Here is a 24,345-nt window from a genome sequence, read left to right on the forward strand (position 1 = left end):
CTACTAATCATAGAACCATTTAGGTTGGAAGAGACCTTTAAGATTGTTGAGACCGTGAAACATCAAGTTCAACTAAGAAACGTGAGAATCGAGACTATGGTCAGAAAATAGCTACAGAACATCCAATAACTTGGGGAATAAGCAAAGGCTGGAGCGAACACATCAGATGCCAAAAGAAAAATCCAACTCCTGTTCTTCAGAGCAGGCACGCCGGGTCGGGCTGCATCAGACTTCGCAGGTGGCACAAGTTCCCCACGTACCGGGTTCCGCACCAACGCCAGCGCAAGGTTACCCATCGAGAACCTGAAGCTTTACGTAAATGGCATTTCGGAAAACCTCTCTTTTTAACCTCACTCCACATGCTCGTTAGCAGTAGATTACAGTCCGTAAACTGAACTATCAGCTCACAATTTTCACACGTTCACTTCAGATTAAGCATTCCTGCTATTTTAGTTTCGGGAACACGAGTGGCCTTTTAGCAGCATTTCCCCTTGACAGCTTAATTTAGGGTCTGTGCAAATAGCAAGTCATTGCTGTCCTCCCACTCCAATGGAAACTATTACCCAGCTACTTTATAGAGAGGCCCTTTAACATTTAGCATCCCCTCCTCTGCACGATCCACACCCAGCAGCCATCTACAGCCAACGCCAGACCGCACAGCAACACGTATGGCCGCAATCATCGGTTTGCAGTCAGAGCCAGCTTATAAGCAGTATTTAGACAGCCCAGGAATTATTTAGTCCTTCTTCCACCAAGATGTTCAGACACCTTTCCTCTAGACCTAAACAGTTGCACTGGAATTAACGGAGCAAATGCCCCCAAAGCCCCGGCGGTGGCAGGAGCTGCCGTGTCAGCGGGGTGAGGGAAGCAGTTAAGAATTCTTAAACCCAAATCAAGGCTAATCCCACCCAGATCATCCTCCAGCACATGAATATGCCACCACAAGCAACTGATGGATTCACATCATGCTTTTTTTTTTTTTTGGTCCACATTAATGCGGTAGCACTGTATGAAATAGTTACTATAAAACAGCATTGACAATGTCTCCGTTCCAGACCTAGATAGGAACTGGGACACTAAAGCAATCTAGTTTCTGGGGAAAAATAATAATGAGGTTATGCAGGCTTAACAGCAGGACATTTCCTTGTCTATATTTAACTTAATAAGGAATGCAGAAACTATGTATGAAAAATAATAAATCAGTGTAACTAATAAAAGCCATTTTGCATTTCTGTAGCAGACACAGAAGGGGTATCTCCGGCACGCGACAGCGCCGGGCAGATGGGGGGCTGCGCTGACCCGAAGCGCCGCGCCGGCTGCGGGACGCTCCAGCGGCCCAGGCAGGGCCGAAGCACAGCCAGGCCACCCCTGCAACTGGACCAGAACCGAGTTCTCCGCTTGCCATCTCTGCTGTTAGAGCAGCCGGACTGTACTATTTCCCAGATTCCCACTTTGAACTAGGGCTTAGAGAGTTAACGAAGACAAAAGGGAAAAAAAAGTACACTGCACAGAACCTGCCCAAGGGTAGGAAGCAAACCCTGAAGCATATTCATGCGTTGAGCAGCTCGGAGAGGCAGCTGCTTCCTAGGCCATTTTCATTTGTAGGGAACCAAGCCAGCTACGCGCAGGAAGCGTTCGAGACTCTTCATCAAGAAGTACCTTAATTCGCTGTGCATTACGTAGCTGCGCAAATCAGACAGTAGCGGCGCACAAGGAATACGAATTCCGACGTTAAGATGAAAGGACAAAAATGAGGAACAACTGAGGCTTCAGAAGGCAGCAGTTTAAAAACGTATTAAATAATTCTTCAGCTGTGAGACAGCTGCCACGGTCCTCTGGTCTGTTAAATAGCAGAGGGAGCGACAGCAGCCACGGTGTAACACCAACCTGCGGGACTCCCGATCCCCACCTCTGGAGGAACCTCCTATTTTGCCGAGAGGAAAGGTGTGGAAAGGAACAGGCCACCGCGTTACCAGTCCCACAGTGGCAGCTGTACTACAGGCGAGGAAAAGAGTTTTCCTGTAGCTAGACTTTCCTCAATCCATTCCAGGAAATCTTCAAATTATTCCACAGCAAATAAATCATATTCCCTTAATTTGCACTTTTTTTTTTTTATAAAAAGGATTGTTGACTTCATGTTCCAGCAACAGCTGATCTGTTGTACCCGGTATTTGCCCCATCTGTTCTTTTTTATGCTCAGAATCCTTGTGTACCCAGTGAGTAACCTGTTCATTTTGATAATTAAAATCCATCTTTTTGTTAGCTAACCTAAAAGCTACAGAAGAGTTATTTGCATCCGTTACCCATATCACAGACCCCCTGTCCTGGCATCTCATCCCAAAGAACTCCTACTATTTGCCCAATTCAGTCAGTCCCTCCCTTTCAAAACGAGCTCCTTTCTGGCCTTCCCACCACCTTATTTGCTGTTTGACCACATCCACAAGGTCGAAGTTTGCTAAGGTACGCCGAACTCGTGCTCTGCGACCCGACTTGGAGAGTCGCAGGCTCACAGCATCCCGGAGAGCCCAAAGAAGTCAGCCTGGCTCTTCCTTCCAGAAGTTTTACTGCAAGTGACCTGGTGGAATAACTTTCAAGAAGCACCATCTCATCCAGCCACCCTCTGAAAGCAGCAGCAACACAACTCTACTTGCATAAGCCGCTGCCTCTAGCTTCCATCTAGGGAAGGCTGGGATTTATTTCCTGAACTTCGTATTTCCATTTTGTAGCTTCCTTAACTGCACTGTTGCGTACCTGCCTCTGGGCACGCACAGCCTTTGAATTTAAAGTTATGATCAGTCTGACCCAGATTTCGCGCATCGCCTCTGAAGATGGAGAAAGGGGAGAGCAGGCAAGCGGGGGCAGGGGATGCTGCCCACAAAAAAAAGATACTTGAAAACCTGTGAACTGTTTAAACAGAATCATACTTGGCACGAGACGTTGACTGACTTGCCTCACGTTTTTGGCAGAGGGAATAGAAGATTTTTCCGAGAGAAGCATGGCCAGGACAGGTGCCCCCCTCTGCCCATCAGCAGCGGTGACCCAGCACCTCGGCCCGCTCGAGGCTGCTGCGGTCCCAGCGCGGGTGCGCGTCTCGTCCTGTCCTCAGCCCCTGTGCTTCCACTTCGCGCCGATTTGGACAGTCAGCGGTAGTATCTCTGCTAGTATTAACGCTATATTCTCTCCTACCACAGTGAAAGTTCGAGCAACCTCTATGCCAAAGAGGTACAGAGAAATCTATTCACAAAAGTAGCACATCCATCTAAGAGGAAAAATTCATGAAGCAATATTTCCTCACTTGTTTGTTGGTTTAAAGGAGACCCTCTGGTACACAGATTTGAGAAGCATGTGTATTATTTCATCAGATCCACTTGCTCCTTTAAAATTAGCTCCTAACTACATACAGAACAAAATCCCCGACTGGAAGAAACAGGGACAGCTCAGTCATAATTCCCATTTCTCTCGCCCTAAGTCAGCTTGCTTTTCTTAGACGAGGCTCTCAGGAGCACTTAGCAGTGGCCGTTGAGGCATGACAGAACAGGATAGCAGGGAGCAGATATATGCTAAGTCATCTTCCTCCGCAGTGTCCTGAAGGGAGTCTTCCATGAAAAGGATGTCTGCATCTGTCTTTCAAAAGGAGAGGACACATCAGTGAATCAAGTTGCTGATGATTTTTACATCCCATGGCTAGGCACAACAAATCTGTGACCTAATTTAGGTTTTCATAACTTTTTTTAGGCACAGTCTGAACCAGTGGGATTGATTTGGAGGTTTTTTTTGGTTGTTTTTTTGTTTTAAAGTTAAACAAGGTAGGATCTCTGCTTTGGCTTTGCGGATGTTCTGAGCCGCAGGAAATCACTCAGGTTCCTAGAGGCTTCGCCTCCGAGGTAGCGAGATGCAGGTCCAGGGACCTTCAACAACACCTTTCCGACAAAACTCACAAACCCATGCTCAACTCACTTGCTAGAAAAACCAACGCAACAGCCTCCAAATGGGCGTCCAGAACTATAGTTCTCCTAGTTTGGAGAAAAGGAGGCGGAGGGACCACCTCACTGCTCTCTGCAGCTTCCCGAGGAGGGGACGTGGAGAGGGAGGTGCCGAGCTCTTCTCCCTAGGATCCAGGGACAGGACGCCTGGGGACGGCCCAAAGCTGCCCCAGGGGCGGTTCAGACTGGACACGAGGAGCGTTTCTTTGCCAAGAGGGAGTCAAACCCTGGAAGAAGCTTCCTAGAGAAGTGGTTGATGCCCCAAGCCTGGCAGTGTTTAAGAGGCATTTGGACAGTGCCCTAAATAACATGCTTTAACTTGCTCAGCCCTGAAGTGGTCGGGCAGTTGGACTGGATGATCCTTGTAGGTCCCTCCCAACTGAAATAGTTTATTATATTTGCCTATATGCAGGAATTAGTTCCCCAAAAATGCAGCGATGTACTGTTGCCATCTCACTAGTAGAGGGAAGGCCATCCAGTCCCGATACTCAAGAGCTGCTAGACAAGCGTAGATACCCGATAACTAGTGGTCCGACGATGTATGTGGTAGGCAGAAGACTGTAGATATTTCCATAGTAAAATCAAACACTGATTCAAGCTTTGAGCAGCTGTTTAAGCCGGAGTGCAGCTGGTAGCTTTCTCTTTCTCCGAGGGGCTGAAGCAGAGCGCCGTTCCCAGCTCCAGTCTGCCACCCGACTCGTGCTGCCGACCTCAGCGTCGCGCTACGGGCCCGCTTACGGAAGCCGTCACATGCAATATCTTACTACTGATTTCAAAGGCATGTTTGGACTTCCAGCAACATCAGGATTTCAGTAAGAGCCGTGTCGTACAAAACCACATTCTCCTTCAGACAATACATACATAGAGCAGAGAGTTTCCAACTATTATTTATACAGCTTAAGTAAACGCCTCCCTCCTTTACACAGGACAAAAGAAGTGCCAAGTACCCAGAAGGTAGATTTGGGGCATTTGTTGGTTTTACGCCTGGATTGCTACAACAGACAAAGCACTTGTGGAGTTGTTTCCCTTCTCAGCACAAATCCTCCAACAACTTTCTGGCTAATTTTAAGTATATAGAATACATTAAATAAGTCCCAGAAGCTCCAAGCTCGTATAGATAACAAGTCAAAAAGCGCACAACTGAAGTAAAGGGACAAAAGCTCCTATAATTGCCGCCACAGAGAAACACAAGGACAACGTAGGCAGTTCCACTCGGGACTACCAAGTCACGGTACGTGCGACCCATCGCGCAGGCAGAGACCGGGAGCCGGTGGTGGACACCAGAGCGCTGCCGGGGACTGGGGACAGGGCGAGGTGTCCCTAAGAAGTCTGGGCTTTTATAGTCAGTGCCACTGAACCACATATAATAACCATGAAACAGCTCCAAAGGCTTGATGCAAATCTCGGTTCACTTCCACCATCAGTTTATGGCCATACCTGAGATAATAAACATGATGTTTTAACTTCTCACTTTAGGTAGGTTTAATGAAGTTGTGATTCAGCTCGTCAACAGAATTTCAAAGCCGGGGCAGAGCTTCAGCCACTGCTGCTTCTTCATAATGCGGTTTGCTCAGAGTCATTTCCTTTTCCACATCTGATATCTCACTACTTCCACTTATCAAGCCACTAAATAACCTTTCCCTCAGCTTTTGATTCCGGCTGCTAGTCTCACTTGAGCTTCTTTTCCTATAGCAAAAAGCCTACGCAACGAAACAGGTTAAACGAGCTCCGAGTGACACTACACAGGCACTGAAGCAACCCCAGAGATTCCCAAGGTCGGCTGCAGCCGGTTCAGCCGTGGGTAACTGCACTCGCACATCAGGCAAGCAAGGAGCTCAGACGGATCCAGCAGATAACGAAACGAGTGCTCCAGCCACTGCTGGTCTTTCACTTGGGAGAGGACAGTTGGAGTAAACCTGTGAGCAGGCATGAATACGAGCAAAAACACTGGCTTCAGGTAAAGTCTTGGGTGGAACACAGGTATCTATGTACTTTGGATAAGGAAAAAAAGCCAAAGTCAAAAAAAGGAAACAAGCCTACGAAAGTGGAAGGGGACAGGCAAAAGAGGAAAACGAACACAAGAGCCGCAAGACAGCTGAGCAGACGCTGGACCGCGGTATGCTTGTTAGTCCACTTCCACTTAGCGATACGGCTCTAAGACGGGAAAGCCGCACGTTGACCTACCCACAAACAGCACAGGTATCTTCCAGGTGGATTCGCAGACTTTTCCAGGCAGTGGCCACGAAGCCAAGCTGGGAAGCGGTTATGGGACCCATCCTAGAGAACCAGGGAAATGCGAAACGACAGAAGCGACCCTGCGGAAGCTGCTCGGGATGGCTGCAGGCAGCGGGGCGCGGGCGCTGCAGGTGGCGAGCAGGGCCTGCACGCCAACTGTGCTGCGTTAATGCTATTAGTCATTCACTTCCATGGGCATGTTAATATTGTGAATAAACAAAGAGCAACTGTCAGAGCAGAACGGAAACCGCCGCAGCAAGGCCGATAGACTATGACAGGGAAAGTCACTGGAACAAAACGAGCTCTAGCTGACAAAGGCCATTTTTTTTTTTAATGCCTCACCTTCAACTTTTATAAATTGCAACTTCAGAATTTGAAAGCTGATGGCTTAAAGAAGTGCAGTTATTTCAATTTCATGATGCCTTGTAAGAGCCTACATAATTCTGGTTTTTATTCAGTATTTCCAAAGGTTATCCATCAATTTGTAGGGTTTCATTACTTAGGATACGAGCCATTTCTCCACTGTTTAAAGTAAAGCATCATTTTTGCTGTTAATTGGTACTGCAAGTATACCCAAATTCTACAACTAGATTGCATATAAGTCTTTAATGAACATTTCTGCTCCATAAGCTTGAAACATTTTCATCAGCTAGGCTTTCCTTCGGAAAGCAATAATAAAGCCCATGAGGCATGCTCTCACCATATTCGATTATTCAGACAGCGTGTGAATGAGCAAAGTAAGGCAGCAGACAGTCTCTTCTTCCACAACGTTAAAAAGATTCTCTCCCTTTTCTGGAGATTTGAGACAACTTCTATTTTCTTCCTGCCTTTCAGACATTCATAGCTTGGAGAGCCTACACTTCATCAAATGATAAAGTCTCCAAAGATAACTGGGCAGAAATCCGGACCCAGCCAGAGCAAAGCTGTAAAATAACCTCCTCTCTCCACACGTGGATCTCCTACTCGCTGTCAACGTAAAAGCCATAATTAAAGTCAGCCTGCAAGCTGGCAGTCCAACGTTTTTCAGGTTTACTAAAGCTACATTTCAGTTTATAACCGCTCTTTTCAGATACAGACGTTCACTTACTTAAATTATCTGTACTTGATTTAACAATAAAGAAACTATCTTTCTTTAAAGCAAAGGGACTTCAAAAGCAGCTGCAGGGGCCAGGAGAAGGCCATCCAGGGGAGGTAATGGCAACAAGGGCAATTCAAGTCTACTTTTCTCCACTATAGATCGAGACAAATTGTAACTTCAGGAAAACCAGTGTGATCTGTCTTTGTGAAGAGGATGGGCCCAGCCTAACAAATACAATGATCGGGCATCAGCTCTCCGTCTCCCTTACGGCAGCGGCACCTCCAACATCAGGCGGGCCTGCAGAGCGCATCTGAGAGAAGTTACACAATCCGCACAGCGCCAGGCAATGAAAAGCTCCCAAACGCAAATAAATATGTCATTGGAGCTGGCTAGAAGAAAGACTGTTGTGACAGCTACTGAACACTGAAACACCTTACGAAAGGACTACATACATTTACAGCTGTAACAAACAGGACGAGATTCCGTGGCTGGTCCACCCTCTCCGGGGCAGACGCCTTGTGATCCAAGGTGATGTTTCTCAAGAAACTTTAGCCTTCTGCCAGCAAGGATGGATCACTGCATCACTCAACCTTTTTGCCTTTGCATCTACAATAGACTCTTCAAAGAGTCAATTCAATGCTCTGTACCGCTCATTTCAAATACAAGCTTTGCCCCAGCCAAAAGAACGTACTTTTATAGTGATCGCTGTCCGTGGGGAAGCTGGGTCACTCCGACATTTAACTGGGCTGTCATTTAGTATAGGAATTGATCTCGTCATAGATTTCAACAAAATCGGTCTCTGGTGATCCAGTCCACAACAGTACAGGCCGAAGCCTCTCAGCAGTCAAAGCCTCTGCTACTTTACAGAGTGTCATTTGCTGCTCCCCATCTTGGCGTTTAATGCATCCCACTAAGCATTCGCCCCCAAACACGAAGAGACTAGCCACCCATGCAGCCGGGCTCCGGGCGAGCGATCACCCGCAAGGGCAGGAACCCTCCTGCGGGTTCCATCGCGTTCAACTTAACCTTCACCTCTCCCACGGAAGAAAGGCAATTCTGCCCGAGCAAAGCTGCCTGGAGAGGACCGATGGCATTACTCCCAGTTATTATGGAAGCCCTCCACGCAAACTGATCACTGTAGCCAGATCTGTTATTAGTGCAGGGAAGGAAATTAATACATAAGTACTAGTATTGCAAGACTTCGAGGAATCTCTCTATTCTAGTGGCAGGTAAGATGCATATTACATGCCCCTTATTATCATTATTTTCAATTAAGTAAAAGCTGTTTAAAAATAAAGTCTACACTCAGCACTTATGCAAAATAAAAATAATTAGCTGGAGCTAGATCTCCGTCAAAGATCAAGGCAGAAGGAATACCCAAATGAAAGAGCACCAGTAAGAATTCTTGTTTGCCCATGTCTAAATATACACGCACACGCGTACAGGTGCCTGTGTACAGGACACTGCTCAGCGACAGAACAGGGAGGCTTAGGAGGCATCAATAAGAACACGACATGACTGACTTCAGCCGTCTTCATCTTGGATTTTAATAAAGAGGAGATCGTTTCTCACTTGGCAAATCTTTGACTGTCAGGAATCTCCTGGGTCACCTCATATGATGGTGTTGAGAGAAGAAAAGAAAGTCAGAAAGAAATCAGTCAGTCGTCTTCCACGTAACCACCACTATTGGCACAGTTACTTTGGACTAAGAGTTCAAGAGCTGCAGGCTGCTCAGAGAGGCTGGGGATTCTCCGTTCCTGGAGACGTTCAAAACCCAACAGGACACAGCTCTGGGCAAGCTGCCCCAGGTGACCCTGCTTTAAGCAGAGGGGGGTTGGACTAGATTATCTCCTGAGGTCCCTGCCAACCTCAGCCATTCTGTGATTCTGATACTCTTTGAAGACCACTGTTCATGTTTTTGAAACCAATGATCAAAAGCCTATGAACAGAACGAGACACGTCCTAAAGCACTTCCATTTCGCATCTTGAAGGCAAGCCTCAAAACCAAAGCAAAGCAACCCTCCCAGCCTCCCTGGCCACACAGTTTTGGCAAGGATTCATTTCTGTCCCAGACTCAGAGGATAAGGCAGCGTGCAGAGCACACAGCAGTGCAGTCCTGCAGCAGACATGGAATTTCATTCATGCAGTGGCTTTTGCTAAGGATGGAAACGAGACAAGGCTATGTAAAAAAAAAAAAAAATTGAGGAATAATTCCAGAATTTGCATCTCTGATACCTGAAAATTTGAATGAACAAGACTGGCCATTGTGTAACTCTCTTGCTCTTAAGAACTAAAATTACTCCGGGTGCTATGAAGCTAGCTCTAGGAGTCCTAACTAGTCCTGCAGCCACCAATCCTGCTTACTAATAGACAAAGGTCTTCCTCCTGCTGCTTCAAAAGACCCACAAGTTACTACTTGTCTGCAATTGCTTCAGTTTGCCTACAGTGCGAGGCCTGTAGGAAAAGTAGGAAAAGCTTGACTTGCAAAACTATGAGGACAACCAGAATTCATCTGGAAGGTCAGCTCCAAAAGCAAATTCATGCATAGACACAAGAAAGAAGTTAGTTTCTCACTACTCCTCACCTTCTTCCTCCTGCATGGAAAGGTATATGAAAATGCAGCTTTAAGATAAAAGCAAATATTATCTAAAAAAGGGCACCACGCTCCCAACCCTGCACCGCGACGTGTGGCCACGGGCTGGGACGCAGCAAGTAAACTTCTGCCTTGTGAACCAGAAGGTGAAAAAGAGCCGTATGAAAGGGGCCTTTTCTTGCTCAGTTTTGTTTGGTTTTTTAAATCTCTGGGCTGATATTTTCCTCCCTATAGTTATTTCCTAGTAAAGGATTACTTTACTAGGGTGGGGGAGAATGGGAATGCACGATGCCTCTCCATCCGTTGGGAATGGCTGACCTGCTATTATTCACATATGGCAAGAATATTGCCCTGCTGCACCTTCCCGTAAGCACCACAACAGGCACCCAGCATATCAACAGCAGCTACAGGCTCATAATAATTGACAACTCTCAGAGCACTCCGGAAAATAGATTTTATGAAACTTATTATCCAACTCTAGTTTGGAATACTAGACTTCTTCCCTTAAGGATAAAAACCCATCCTTTTGTGAGTGACATAAGATCAGCTACACTAACCTGTAACAGTGATTTTTATGAAGGCAAAGATGACCACATCATGTTTTATTTATGCATTCGTGTATTCCCCTTTAGAGAGCTTGTTCCCAAAGTATCGCTTTAAGGAAGACATGAGAGGTCATGAAATAGGCCCAATTATTGCTCTGAAAGCATTCAGAGTTGCTGATGAACCCGAGAAGGCTGGACTTACCTGCTGCTGTTCCAGCTCCCTAAGATAACATCATGGGACTGGAGGAGGATCGCGTCCAGAAGCATTACTTCCCTGGAACACAGCATTTACGTGGCACAGATAGGCCCTTGCTTCTTCCAAAGATCTCAGTATGAAGTGCAGCGTGCACGGACAGTTGTGCTGCGCAGCGAGACTGTGGCTGCTAACTCAGATTTCAGAGTCTCAGTTGCAGGTTTTCCACCAGCTACGCTCCCTTCTGGCCTCGATTCAGGTTCTTCCTCTGCTCAGGGTGAGGAGATACTTTTTGCAAAACTTGCCTTCTTTTCTATGCAGGGAAGTAACGACATGCGATGGCTCCAGGAGGAGAGGGCATGGGAACTCCAGGCATGAAGCCTACAATGCTCTTTATCAGGGCGCTTAACAGCTGAGCAAAGTCAAGACAGCAACTTCTTTTGCTATCTGGCTTTGAGGAGCTTCATTCTGGTCACAGAACTTGTAGAGACAGAAAACTCCAGGCACCCAAGAGAGTAACTCTACCACATCCCTGGGAATTAGACTTAAATTGCTCTGGAGTTGTCTAAAAGCCTGAAGCGAATTTTGCCGTTTCTCCACAGTAGGTACCACTGCAGAGGCAGTGCAGTTCTCTTTGACCCCAAGCCGCCTAATAAACCACTTCAACAGGCAGGAGTTTTGGCACAGACAGAGCTGACCGATGCTACCAAAACTGAGAAGAGTGAACAATCACGAACTGAAGGTAAAATTGTTCAGACTTCCCTCCCGTCCAAATCACAAGTGAACCCTAGGAGGACAACAAATGGAAGGAAGCCCACTTGAACCAGTCCTGAGTGTTTGGAGAAGCTTCCTTGGAGCCAAAGAAAAGTCTTTGATCAAGTAAGGATGGCGGGAATGGGGGAGGCTCACGTAGGAAAAGGGCCTTACGTCAGTCTATAGCCACGACTGGATGAAAAACAGAGCCAGGAGGCTTTAGGAGTGTCAGGCTGAGAAGAGGAAGAGTGATACAACTGCAAAGAATCACCCCAGCAGACCACTTCCAACCCTGACTTCACTTGTACCCATTCCCAAAAAAATACGGGGCACATATTCGTGCCTGCAAAGAGCGTTTTACTATTGTTAATGATACTTACGCACACAGAGATGAGATAAGAGAACACCAGCCTCCTGAATGGCTCCCTCCCTTTGGGCAACTTCACTCCCATTAACCGCTCGGCAAGATGGGGTGAGACTGTCCAAGTTAGGGTGCTACATTATGAGCTGTACCGCTTCCAAGCTGATAAAAAGTCACATTAATAAACTTGCCTTAAGTTACAGCAGGATAGATACTCTGCCAGAGCAGCTTCGCTGGGAGTACAAGAATAACTTTCCTATAAGCCCCAGCAGGGATTAGGGACTTTAGAAGGTGGGGATTAATGGTCTTGGCTGGCCTTCAAAAAAGCCACATGGAAGATGAGTTCATAGATAATAACTGCGAGGGACTTCCAAGCGTCTAGCTCCGCACAGGCCTACGAGCATTGAAATAAGAGACCTAAAAGAGACTGGTATGTCATCTCCAAAAGCCATAAATGCTTATCTAAGGAAAATAAAGAGTTTGCCCACCCTCTGCACAGACTTGTAAGTTTTAGCTCTGAAATGACCTATTCCTTACCTACTTTAAAGAAGGAAACTACCAGACTGGCACTCGCTTGCTGGTTTTCAAGCTGTCTCACAGAAGAGCCGCTTTTCTGCGCTGCACACCAGGAGAGGCAGCACCAAATAAGGAGGGTTTCATTAATCATGGGGGGAAGAGCCGCCTCTTTCCACTTGGCAGAGGACAGAGGGAAAGACAGTCAAAGTGGGGGCAGGGTATGAAAAGTCTGGCTGTTAGCAAAGCACTTTCTTTCTAGGCTGCATATTGACTGCTAAGCCACAAACCAAACAGGCAAGGCAAGCAGCTGTTCTGTCAGCTGCTTTCCTTTAATAGCACATGCATCAGAAAGGAAAGCAGCTCCCACCTCCCTACCAGCAAAGCCCAGAAAATAATGGCTTTCTGGTTTTTGCTAGAGGGTCCCTTCTCTTGGGAGGAAGGGAAGGATGGCACGTTTCTAATGCAGTACATCAGGCAATAATTCTCATTTTTATTAGCTATTTTGTACCTCCTCATTATTCTTCTTCCTGCCAGATCACATCACTGCCATAGCCGGCAAAGGAAGACTCATGAGTGCACAAAAAGGGAGAAGTGTCACTAAAGAGTCCACCTCAGTCACTGAGCCCTCACGTCAGCTCCTCTAGATTCATCCCGCTCCACGTTTCTCTTACACGTGCGTCCCCCAGAACAACGGATCTTGTGCTACGTGAGAATTTTGGCTTTCATTTCTAAGATGATGTCTTCTGTTAGTGCTTGTGAAGAAAACTGTACGGTATGAACACTGGAACTACAAACCAGATGAGAAAGAGCTCAAGTCATGCCGTGAGAAAAATTTTTCAGAGATGCAGTCCAGCTTAACTGTGGCTGTAATACCACCGCAGGCCCTCCATACCTTCACAAACTCACCACATTTTGCCTTGTGTACATATACACATCTGAGAGGGTAGGAGGGAAAGTAAGACCATAGAGGACGGATTCTGAAATTAAGTTAATCATAAAGAGCTCTCACTGAAGAGTAAAATAAGCAGCCATTAAATAGCATTTAATGCATTAGCTCCATATTGTATCTCACACATAGGTCAAGAAGTTTATTGTAGTAAGCCTTGAAAATTCCAAGTTAAACTTTCTGCAGAACAGCAGAAACAATTGAAGCTTGTGGCAATGGCCTGCTCGGCAACTCTGCTCCCTTATTTCACAAGAGTTACCAAGAAGGATAAATCAAGTCACAAACGGCACTGGAAAGACCTCAAATAGAGCTCCTGGAGGCCAGCTTTGTGGCTTCTCCTACGCAGATACGCATCCTGATGCCCACGAGAAAGGCTGCCAGCAAACTGACTCTCTAGAGAACTGCCCCGAGATCAACACGTTAGCCAGTGCTACCCAAAAAGCAAGATAAAATTTGAGCAAGGAGCATAAGTCATCACAGGTTACGGAGAGGAGCAGCTACAGCAGCTACAACCATGAAAACAGAAGCAGCTCGTTTGGCAACCGGGTGCACACAGTCACTGCTCCCAGGAACTCAGTTTACATACGAGCTTTACTCCTTTACCTATACAGAATAATTCTAGTTATGTTAGTGACTATATTAGAGTAGCTACTTTACTTTTAATTAAAATAAGCACCTCTTGACAATGTAATTATATAGCATGAGAACCCGTCGATCAGGACACAGAACTGGTAGCTTCAAAACGAGAAGCTGACTAGTAGACTATTTCCATCAATGACAACTCATCGCCGGCTTGATGTTTCAGAGCCAGATGAGTGGAACAGCAAACCTGGCAATGCTTTCTCAAGTAGATTTGCAAAGAGCAAACAATACTTTAAAGCTTTCCACCACTGGAAGGTCAAAAAAAAACTTTGGAAGAATGAAACAAACCACGCTTCTATACTAAGAAACAAGTTTTAGCTACCTGCAAGTTCTGCAAGATCTCAGCTGCAGCAAGGAAGGTAGTTTATGGACTCAGCAGTTGCCTTGGAGAATCGTGCCCTCCCCTCAGGCTTTTAAAAACTGACAGATATGCCCCAAAAGGACCCCGGAGAGAGAACAGACACATCTGAACTAGTGGAGAGGTAGGGGTTTGCCATTTGAAAGCCACAACAAAGCATTACGGAAGCAGACATTTAAAAAGGAGAAGTGAATGCTCTGTTAGTGCCCAGCCACAGCAGAACTCCGCCACCAGGTAGGCAAACTAGTCCAGAGCGAACGCGCCCATTTACCAGGCATTAGCGGCTTTCCCTTTGCGTCACGTGCGTTAGATTTTTCAGGCCAGGAACAAAATTCCGTCCCCGTATTTCCATGGAGGCCACTCAGGTGCTCAGAAATTCATGGAGAAATGAAGTCCCTAGACAGGTTTAGGGCGGGAGCGGGGCGTACCTAGGGGATTCAGAGCGGTGGAGCCTGCTCCTTACTCTGTTAAGAACAGCTTTGGGATATCCAAGTCTGTCTTTACACAGCGGTGTGTTACTAGAACATGCTTAGGAAGGGCCTGGCTCTTTGCACCACCTTTTGCAATTCAATGCATGGATCTTGTTCATCTTGGAGCAACTCCACAATAGATATAATGGAGATTAAACATATTCCGTGTTACTAGGAATTACGTCCAAGTAGGGATATTTGTGCCTACACACAAGTGAGACAGACAAAAATCAGAAGTCCTTTTAAAACAAAGTAGAAGCATATAGCTTTAAAAATGCTGAATACACTTGGGCACCTCTGCAAGCAGAGCTGAAGTCTTTGGCTACAACAGCTCACGAAAGGATCTGCTAGAAGCCTGGGAAGTAAATATTGCCTGCCTGCGATCCAAGAGAAAGAGGCACTCCTGTTTGGTAATGTAAGAGCTTCAAAACAAAGAAAGGCAGAACAATAAGTTCAGAATCGTATGTGAGGCCGGGAAAGGTGCGGTGAGTCACCACGTAACTCCAGAGGGGAGAACGCAGGCTTTTCCGAGGGACCGCAGAATGCAAGGCACATTCGCGTGCTCCATTACCAGGGTTAATGCACCGCAGGCCGGCAGAGCAGAGACCTTCTCCCTCAGCAAGGGAATTACTGGCAAGATGACATTATCTCAGCATCCATTACTGCTTGTGCCAGAACATAAGCCACATGCAGGCACGCTTGAGGCAACGTTACCAGACGCCTACACCAGTTCCAGTACCTCCCGTGCTACCAAGGGGGGAAAAAAAGAAATACAGGTACTGAGAATTGCTCAGAAATTTGCTCAGTAGTGCATTAATAGGTATTTAAGCTGTAGGCCAAGGCCCTGAAACGCTGCTAGACTAGGAGATAAGCAAATACGTTCACGTCTCCTTCATAAGGGTATTTATCAGGTTCTTGACTTATAAAAACAGTACATTCTGAAAGCACTATGTCATCCCGGACTGACAAACTCAACAGCAAGGAAAGCTAAAGGTTGCACGCCAGACCCTTCTGCTTCCTCTGGACTTGCAGCTTACCCCTTCCAGCCAGAGAGGGACGCCAGCCTGGCCCTGAAGCTGCTGCTGTTATTCCCTACCAGCACGCCATTTTAATGCTCTCAAAGCAGGGAAACACTCCTGCTCTCACGTGATGTTTATTCTTAGAGAGGATCCCAGGGATTTTTATTTAGCTAAGTTCAGTCATGCAGTTGGCCAGGTGCCATAAGAGCATCACAGAACTCCTCAGTTCTGAAAAGGGAGCGGCATTAGCGCGGTATAGACATATTAATGGCATTAAAAGTGGCAGGTTATGCAAGAAAGGCCTGGGTAGTTGAAGGTAACTAACTCTCCCCAGAAAGTTCTTACTGCCATACAAAGTTCATGACAGACTTCATAAAAATAAAGAAAAAGATAACGCCACATGACAGGCATAGTCTGAGGTCAGTTTAACTGCTTACACCCGTCAAACAGCTGAACCCAATTCCTCCTGAGCTAGGCAAAACAACAAATTCTACCATTTGAGCCTTTCCATTATCTTCAGCTGGTTTTAACGACAAAATTCCTACCCAACTAAGAAAGCAACCAACATTAGCTACTAGTGACCCACGTTACTAGAACAACTAGAACCACATTTATGAAATAGCTTTCAAAAATAACTGCAAACTTAAGCCTGGGAGAAATACACTCGAGTCAGTGAAGGCACTGCTCCAATTTTTTAGTTTTTCTTCTAAGAAACGTGCTCAAATATTGCAAGCAGATGAACGCCGACTTAGTTCACCTAGAATGGTGCCTGTGTGGTTATCTGGTTGGAGGTTTAGGTGAAGTGGAGAAAAACCGAGGTGCCCCGTTAGCCGGGGCGTGCATCAGGCCGGAGCAGGGGACCGCGCTGAGAGGAGCTGCAGCGAGAGGCCCTGTGTTACTTCTCGGTCTCGAGGAACACTTGTGAGAGTCATCGTTTCTCTTTGCTCGTACCCTTTGGCTTTTGAAACCTGATGGGGTGGCAACAGGGGGAAGAACACTCATTTCTGAAATGATTTAATGCAGAAGAATAGTTTCCACCTTCCAAAATGTATGCAGGAAGCCAGCAGAGGAGGAAGGGAGTAGCTACTGCAGTTCAACCACTATTGTATTTATATTTCCGTACTCTTGATAACAAATACATTCAACTATGGCTGAAAAACAAGGCATTGGTTAGAAAACAAAAGCTGAGCTTTCATGAAAGAAAGAGCAATAAAAGAAATTTCAGGTCTCCCCGCAATGTTATCGGGTACGGCCTATTAGTTTCTCTAGAGAATGATTCACTTCCTTATTGCAGGTATGGCTGCAATATCCAGTATCACAGGATTGCGCCCTTTGACACAGGCACAAAAAGGGAAAGATAAGGGGACCGAATAGATAATTATTCCCCGTGGTACTAAAAAACCCACTTCTAAAGTTGTTTTTAATTAAAAGAAAGGGTTCTGCCCACATCTCTAAGGAAGGAAAGCCACATGCAGTAGGTGACACGGTAGCATTGCCTTCTTCCCAAGGGTTCTCTCGCGCTTCAAGGGCTAAACCCTCTCAGTTCTGTTCTCCGCATTCCCAGCCGAGGAGTTCAGCGCACGTGGCTGGACTTGATGACCTTAGAGGTCTTTTCCAACCTAAACGATTCGATGATTCTACACCTCCTTAACCCCCTTTTAAAAGGGCGGGTGAGCCCCTCCTCCAGCAAACTGCAAACTCCTCTCGGAGGAGAGGCAATCGCGCGTGGTCTGTGCCTCCGAAGCGGAGGGGCAGAGAAAGTTCTCTCTCAGCCGAGCGGAATTCTCTGTAGGCAGAGCTCTGCTGCAGGAGGGGAGCAGGGAGTCACGCAGCAAGTAGCAGCTCCCCGCTCCTACTCCAATTATGTCAGCAGCAGCCCCAGTCTAGTTCACTTCTCATCAATAAAATTGATCCTAGAGATGTGGGTTTGCGCATGTTCCTTCCCAGCTAGAGCAGGTATACAAAAAATACAAATTAATCCATCAGGAAATGTTTTTAGAAGCACTTTCTTGCCAGCTATACACATGTAACCAATACAATAACCAAATGAAGTTCTAGGTGCCACAAGAGTTGCAGTCAGTATTTGTAGTTAAGAAAGCAAGTAAGATGACCAAACACGCAACCGCACTTGGCTGAAAGAGCTCATAACAGAGTAAGCAGGAAGAACCCATTTATTTCGGAGTGGCAATGCGAGAGGAACGGGTCATCGCTTTGTAAAGAACCCGAGATATTTCTGGACCGGGCCATCCAACACGAACCCACCAGCCAGGGCCAGCGCCACACAAACACTGCTCCCTCCTGCCCGCGCTCCCGGGCTCCCCCAAGGGATGTTGGGGAGGAAGCGGCCTTTATTCATCCGGGCAGTCAATGAGCGCGGATTAAACGTTCCCGGATAAATTACTTCAGGAAGCATTTTTAGCTGCTGAATACAGTCTGTGGGAAACACCTGTTTGGTTTCCGTGTCCTGCAACCATGGAACAACAAATGTTGAGGGGTACAACTACACGTATCCCTGGGACTCTAGGAGACCGCTTACACCGTAACTCTCATTTTTGTACAATGGAAAAAGAAAGGAGGAAAAATTATAACATAGCGAACTCACCCCCTTGGGTGACGACTTGGGAGTTAACGACATGACCAAGTAAACTGAAATCTTCCATCAATTCCAGACATCCAAGGAGTCTGGCAGACATTAAGACCACGCTGGTCAAAGCTACGTGAAGTGGAAAGGGGGGAGGTTCAAGACCGGAGCATGCAGGGAGGGCGATGCAGTGCTCTAACACTCCCGTGTCACCTTCTCCGTTCAGCTGACAGTCCACCCCCCACAACCTCTTTCGCTCCATCGAGGCCACGGTGAAAAGCACACACAGCGTTCTGGGCACCTCCCCTCCATCCCCCCCAGAGGGAGATAAGCCATCTTATTTGGCTTTTATTCAAACGGCTTTCAGAGAAGGACTTCAGGTGGTTTGGCAGGCGGCCCCAGCACACCGTATATCAGCTGGTGGTGCGGCTGCCCCTCGCTGAGCCTGGCTCCAGTCACACCGCAAAGGGATGCACAAGAGCATCAGCCTGACTGAAGAGCCAGAAGAACTTTGCACCTACGACGTCATCTCTGTACCTGCCGCTTAAGGAGACTAAAAAAAGGCATTCTAGGAACAATTTTTTCCCATACCCATAACAAAGTTCTAGGAGACACGCGAGGCTACTGTCACTTCAAGACAGTTTTAGTAAATCATAGTAGATGCAGTTGGTGATGTTGAAACAAGCTGCAATGGAACTGCATCCATTTGACTCCTCTGCATTCTCTACAGCCAAGTAGCACTGGATGGTACTGGCAGACTGACGGTAACCGCTTAGTCATTCCTGCCCAAGTCTGTGCCCTGTGTTTCATTGGTTTACACTGTAGACTACCTTAAGGTTAAGGCAGAAGGAAGTATTAATTAGTGGAGTAAACAGGTTGATTCTGCTCCCAGGACTTGAAGGAACAGACAGCATTTGAGAACACACTCTCATGCAAATCAAACTGCAGCGCAGAAGACACCTGGGTCCCTCAGTCCATATAAATAGAATGAAGAAATTGTAATTCCTTCACTAACGCACGTTACGTGAGCACTTGCGCCTCAAATATCCTCAGACTGCAGACCTGATGATAGACTCCAGTGAAAGTGTAGCTTTATGGTGCCTTCCACAAAGGAAGGCTAGGATGAGAAACTCAAGTGACCCACTGCTCCAAATTCCTAACAAATCAAATCAGACTTGGTTTTTTCTTAGCCTAGTTTGCTCAGTTTAATCTTTAGTAGTCCTCTTACTCTAATAAAATGGTTTCAGTGACCAAGTTAAACAAGATGTCTGCCCTTTACAGCAGAAAAAGCAAGCAAGAAGGTCCAACTGGCCAGAAGGGACGTCCCTGGAGTCACACACCAGCCCTGCTACCTTGAACAGAAGCAGGGGAATGTTAGACACTTTAATAAATACCCAAAGGGAGAGATGCAAAAAAGAGTAGTAAATACAGTGTTTACCAGAAAAGATTGGAAAGGTAAGTGCATTTCAGATATGTTTATTCTGCCGAAGTTCCAGTCACAGAACTCTCCATATAATGCCTTTTAAAGACATCCAGACTCTCCCAGCGCCCATTTAACACTCCGCTTGTCATAGCCAGGCGTGCCTGCTCTGCCAAGCTTTGCTACTGAACTTCTGCCGCAGGTTTTGACATTTCAGAACTCTAGACGGTAGCTGTATTTCCCAGAACAGATGAAGTTTTAGTGTGTACACACAGCTGTATCAAACCTTTGCTTTTAATTAAAGATTTAGTGTTGTGTCATTAGAAAAGTAGTTCATACCTCAAAAGCAGGTGTTCCCTTCAGCAGGGCCTTCAGTCCTCAGAAGCTGCTTATCTGCAAAATACAACGCATGAACAATTCAGATGAAGCCATACAATTACAGAGTACTTGCACGTATGCTTATTAGGGATGGCTAGGAGATGATTTACGTTACTCAAAATTAACTAAATCTTGAGAAATGTTGCTACAGTCCCACCACGGTCATCCAGGCAGCTCTCCTTAATGTTGGCTCCTCAACAGGAATACTATCTAGCTATTACTGTTTCACATCAACACTTGATCAAGCTGTTAAGGATATATCATGCAAATTGTGAGCAACTTTTCCATCATCATGCATCTTAATAGATGTTTTACAAACAAGCCACTGAAGCTGGGGTATCCCGGGCTGATTAGGACACCCCTCCACTAAGCAGCGTTTCAGGTGTTCACATAATGGCTTGAAAGCTCCCGAAGTCGCTGCGAGGCACACACCCGCGGAGCCACCTGCGACAGCCGCTGCGCGAGGCACGCCAAAGGCTTTCATACGGCACAACTGTCACGGTTTAGTCCAAGACGAGCGAGAAAGCAAAGAGGAAGCTTTTGCGTTCCATAAAGCCTGTACCGCTCCGTGCCTTTTCTGTACTTCGCAACTTCAGAGTGGAATCTCTCACAATGTTAATGCACTCACAAGTCAAAACCTACAGGTATTGCTAGATGTGTTACTCAGCTAGAAAAGTATACGCTGTATTCTTTCAGGGATTGCATTAATGATACTTGGATTAATATTTTAAGGGGATCCAGATTTAAAAAGAAAGACATCAGGAGCTGTATTTCAGTTGCACACAGCAGGCTATTTTCTGTACATTTTCCATCATTTCAGTGAGGCTATACCCACCAGCTTTACCAGGGAACCATCTCCTCATCTACCGGGTGGTGTTTCCCAAATTCTTCTATATGGTATTTTACACTTCGTTCACTAATGTGTCTTTGTTGTAAAACAAGCACGCCTATACACACACAAAAATTTCTATCAAAATAATACTCCGTATACTCTCCACGCAGCGCTCTGCAGAAAAGAATATAAACTAAGCTGCACAGTCAGTCAGGGAAGTATTTCAGCCCACACGGAGAAACGTCCAACTTGTTCTTCACCATAGCAAGTAATCAAGCCAGTCTCACAACACCGTATCGTCTCAGTACCTGCTTGTTAATGCAAAGTCACATAGAAGCGCTAATGCTCGTTCCTCTCCCTACAGACGCACATTTCACATTACGTGGAAGTAAAATGCCCGATCTTTCTGGTAAATGAGGAAACAGCCCAGCGAAAAGAGTATCACTTCAGCTTTAATAACTGGGAAAGCACTCAGGAGTGAGAAAAACCTTCCGAGAGAGTCCTGTTCCCTTCAGAAGGGGTGGAAAGGAGAGTTACCAAGTGAATTAAGGAATGGAGAAATACCTTGTGTCTGGTTCAGATACACAAGTCTTGTGGATGAGCTCTTGCTTGTGTGTAACACTAACGCTCCCCTTTCCGACAGGGGGAAACTCTGCTAACACACATCATAAACCCACGCTTTCTTTTTCCACGTCGTTATTTGCAGTCTGGCCACCCTGTGATAGACTGGGGCATCGAGGGCCTCCTCCCCAGCTCCTTCCAACCGATGAACGCCCAGATCACATCCAAAGGCGTCAAGCCCTGAACGCACAGCCGGACAGTCCGCTCCATGCAAGTTCATCCCGCATCTGTCGCGGTGACCCACCAGGTCGTTACACTCTCACGCATGATATTCCAATCTCTTTGCATTGAAAACACCAGATTTTTACCTTACTTAAGAAAAAAAAAGAAGAAAAAAAATCCATAGCCCTATCTTTTGCAGCAGAACATTAAAGAAAATGAAAAGTATTAGCCCCTTTTTTAGTGCTGGGCATTGCTACTCCGTCTCAAACTGGGTAGCGCTGTATCAACCACGGTTCTGATACCAGTGAAGTAAAATCTACCACAGTTTCTTGGTCTGGGCAAAAACATTTCGTCTTTTGGTAAACCTGCATCTCTAGTTCCTCTTTAAATAAACCCCGAGGGAAAGAATTCCTGTGCTGCCAAGGTGGTCTTCACTATCCACAGTTGTAAAGATTGCTTTTTTCCTTAAGTATGGGGTGTTCTTGATTGACAAGCAGAAACGCTAAATAATTTGTCTTTCTTGGCACAGATTGACAGATTTGCTATAATTGCAGGTGTGGCTACAGAGATTTTTATGCGCTAGGTCTTACAGTAGCCTAAGATAGAGACTTTCCGCTGTCCCCTCACATAATAAATGGGGGAAGACTCCGAGCACTTAGAGAAGTGTTGGTGAACAGCAGGGAAAAAAAAAGTCGTCACCCATCACCTGGCCAGCAAATACTGACTTATGCGTCCCGTTATTAGCCATAATTGTTTTCCAGTTTGAAGAAATATTACCGGGAACTACTTTAATGTCAAGAGATATCTCTCTGTACATTGCAACCCCGATCCCAAGTTTGCAACTTTATTTCTCCCCAGCACAATTTTTATGCAAGTGACACTGAAAAGCAACCCAACAGAGGAAGAGCAGGCTATTATTTCATTTACATCCCACTCCACACCCACTCTTCATTTTTATCTTGCCTACGCTATCAGAAAACAGGTAATGCCTGGTATGCATACTGTCCCATCGTGCTTGCTATCCCTATAATATCCAGTTTCACGTCCTGCACCAGTAGTTCTTGTTCCTCAGCTCTTCTGGTTCCCAAGCTCCTTGCACTAAACATTGCAATGGCTTCTCTAACTTCACCCAGTTTTCTACACAGATGGCTTTTTTTTCCCCCAGCAACTGAACTGCCTGCATCCCATTAACAGACTGGACTACTTTCTGCTTACTACCCAGTCTCGTACCTTGTTTCTTCCTCACCTGAGAGTTCACCACATCCACCCCATCTATAATACAACAGTTATTCTGAGGTGTCCCAAAAGCATATACATATTTCAGGGCAAACATTAACAATTCATTTCTGCTTTTTCATAATTCTGAAGGTTCTTACCGCTTTAAGTAGCGACTGTTGTCCCTGCCAGCTCCCAGGGGCAGCCCTTGGGAGGATGGAGTAAGCTACCACCCCTCCTTGGTCCACGAGAGAAGCACACGACTTACCTTGGCAAAGCACCCAAAAAGGATGCAAGACAGAAGCAAGGAATTGATTCCCCGACATCCACCTCACAAAACTATCGTGACTAGACAGTCTCTAGCTGCAATAATTTAGTACTTTCTGCATGAACGGTGCTTGGCTGAATCTGCGCTTATGTTGCTGTGCTGCCGAAGAGAGATACTAGAGCAAACCTCCAGTTATGTTCAGGGTTATCACTCTTACCCCAGCTAAAGGGAATGCACTTCAGTGCAATTAAGTTTATAACAGAAAGAATGTGCCATTCGCCATATCAGATGCCCTTATCGGCTCCCTCGGTTTCTCTAAACAAGCAACACTTTCTGTTTTCTCACCCCCAAATTCAGAGGACCATTCCCTATATCTCCGGAGAGAAAGCCACTCGATTTTAGTTTCCTGTTGTCTCTCACCCTTCACACTTTGTTTCCAAGTCTCTAGATAAACAGCTTCCTTTAAATAGCTCCCCGTCTTCAATATGCGCGGTACACGAAGATCACTCGATATGAAAAGCTGAGAGGGGCGGCACACATTGCAGCTACAGCATTCCACATGCAAAGCAGTATCACGTTGTCGAATACCAGGGGTTCAAACGCAACGTCTTGTAAACCCTGAGCTATATATACATGGTGGCCGTGAAACCCGGAGATTAAGGCATCTCAGATTTTCACCCCAGTCCTTTCCTAGGGGAATAATGCTAGCAGCAAATTAACTACAGCACCGTGACACAGTGAAAGCCACCTTCATAGCCACAAGCCCCTACCTTGGCTCCTTGCCCATAACTGAACTCACCAAGATCCTAAACCAAGAATTTATTCTAGAATATATGGTGGAGTTTTTTTCTTCATGGGTACCATTGCCAAATATTTAATGAATTTTTGTTAAGCGTCAAATTCCTGTTCCCACACTTGGATGAGGCATCTCAAATAAAGCTGACAGGATTTGAAAGAGACTGCTTTTAGATTTGATTCTAGGCTTTTGAGTAGAGCTTCCCCCGGGAGAGAAGCAAAGTGCTGAAGTTAGACTAATAATTTAAAGAGTCTTCAAAACACAAGATGGAGTTCCACTGAACTCTAAGAGTGAATAATCTTCTAGGGAAACATTCATGAACAGCAAGTCAGACTTTTGCGGTAGTCACGCAACTCTTACTACTTGTAGGAAGAGATCGT

The 24,345-nt window shown here is 46.0% G+C and overlaps 1 protein-coding gene across 1 annotated transcript in view; it reads right to left on the reverse strand.

The window, feature by feature from the left end:
• Positions 1-24,345, reverse strand: part of MAP4 (microtubule associated protein 4) — a 168,324-nt gene that overhangs the window by 115,895 nt on the left and 28,084 nt on the right. The window contains exon 2 of the mRNA XM_082314095.1: positions 20,033-20,086. The gene's annotated coding sequence lies outside the window, so the exon portion shown is untranslated. The remainder of the gene's footprint in view (positions 1-20,032; positions 20,087-24,345) is intronic.

The sequence above is a fragment of the Platalea leucorodia genome (genome assembly GCF_965183815.1).
Source record: "Platalea leucorodia genome assembly, chromosome: 1".
NCBI lineage: Eukaryota > Metazoa > Chordata > Aves > Pelecaniformes > Threskiornithidae > Platalea > Platalea leucorodia.